At 34.2% G+C, this 1323-nt stretch overlaps 1 protein-coding gene across 1 annotated transcript in view; it reads right to left on the bottom strand.

Annotated features, from left to right (window-relative positions):
* LOC118740465 (protein mothers against dpp) overlaps positions 1-1323 on the bottom strand; it is a 75713-nt gene that overhangs the window by 73351 nt on the left and 1039 nt on the right. The gene's annotated exons all lie outside the window — the stretch shown is intronic.

Below are 1323 nucleotides of genomic sequence, written 5' to 3' on the forward strand. Positions count from 1 at the left end.
GCCACCCGATATGTCGCTAAGTTTATTTAGGAACAGGGTGACTAACAGTGCGTGATAATTATTAAAACTTACTTAATTTACTAAAAATACATCATAAATGTAAAAAGTATGTTTACATTTCATTGTGCGGGGTTTTAATGCAACTATTTTGCCAAAGTGTCTACATAAATATAGTGTTTATTGTGTGAAATAGCGCCGAGAGGTTAGTTCAATTTACAAACTTTAACAACAAATTACTTAAAAACTATAAGCCTCCTGCGGCTAAAAGTATATATATTTGCAATCAGGAGAACTCCCCCTACCCCCCCATAGCCACCTTTTTTTTGTACGCGGGGGATGCCAAACTAAAATTTTCCCAAAAAATTGTGTACAAACAAATCATGTTTCCAAATGATTGTAAACCTTAAAGCAAGCATGCCTATGTACATATGTACATGGTCGTATGTATGTACATATGTATGTATGTACGTATGAGTATGCAATCCCTGCATTATTGAACAATAGCTAACGGCTGCTGCTCTTGAATCCACTTCTGTGTTTATTGTTGCGCACCAAGTGATATCCTTTTGTTTGTACGGCTTGGGTAACACCACTCCGTGGACACACAAGTAATCACACACACGTGTCCAATGCGTATTTGTATGTATGTATCTGGAATCTCTTCAGCATTCCGTGGGCAACATCTTGACATTTTGTCGGTCATCTTAGCGTTGAAAAGCTCATGTCGTATAAAGAAAAACTCTTCCCCCACTTATTTAGCTTTCTAGCTTGTTAAATTAGGAAGTATTTAATTCATATTTTAAAAATTGTTTCGCCTATTCCAAGGTACATTGAACAGGTAGTATCAGTAGAGCAGCTGATTTGATTTATTTTCAAATTATTTGGTCTCGAAAATGTCAAATATTTTTAATTTTTTCTCACAAAAATTCTGAATTGTTAAAATCCATTTGCATGTGAAACCTTTTTTCATACAAAACAAGCGATTGAATAGCAGCTTTTGGAACGTTCGCCCAACTCCCGCTGATTACTGGCCCTTGTAAAGGATGGATCAATGCTTCGAGAAGCAAACAAATTTACTAGGAAAGAAAGTTGCAACAATTTTTATTTTTTTCCAATTTCAATTTTTTATTTTTTATAATTTTTTGTATTTCACATGGCACGCTTTGATTTAGAAGAAAAAATTCAGAACAGTTTTTGACACTTTCGATACCAGAAGCCACAACAAAATACAAATGTTGTTTTTGCTCTACTGATACTACCTGTTTAATGTGCCTTGGCCTATTCATAAAAATGCTATTTAACGTCTTGATATTAAAATCAAAA

The sequence above is a fragment of the Rhagoletis pomonella genome, unplaced genomic scaffold, assembly GCF_013731165.1.
Source record: "Rhagoletis pomonella isolate Grant_MI unplaced genomic scaffold, Rhpom_1.0 Rhpom_scaffold_00006, whole genome shotgun sequence".
In the NCBI taxonomy this organism is placed as follows: Eukaryota; Metazoa; Arthropoda; class Insecta; order Diptera; family Tephritidae; genus Rhagoletis; species Rhagoletis pomonella.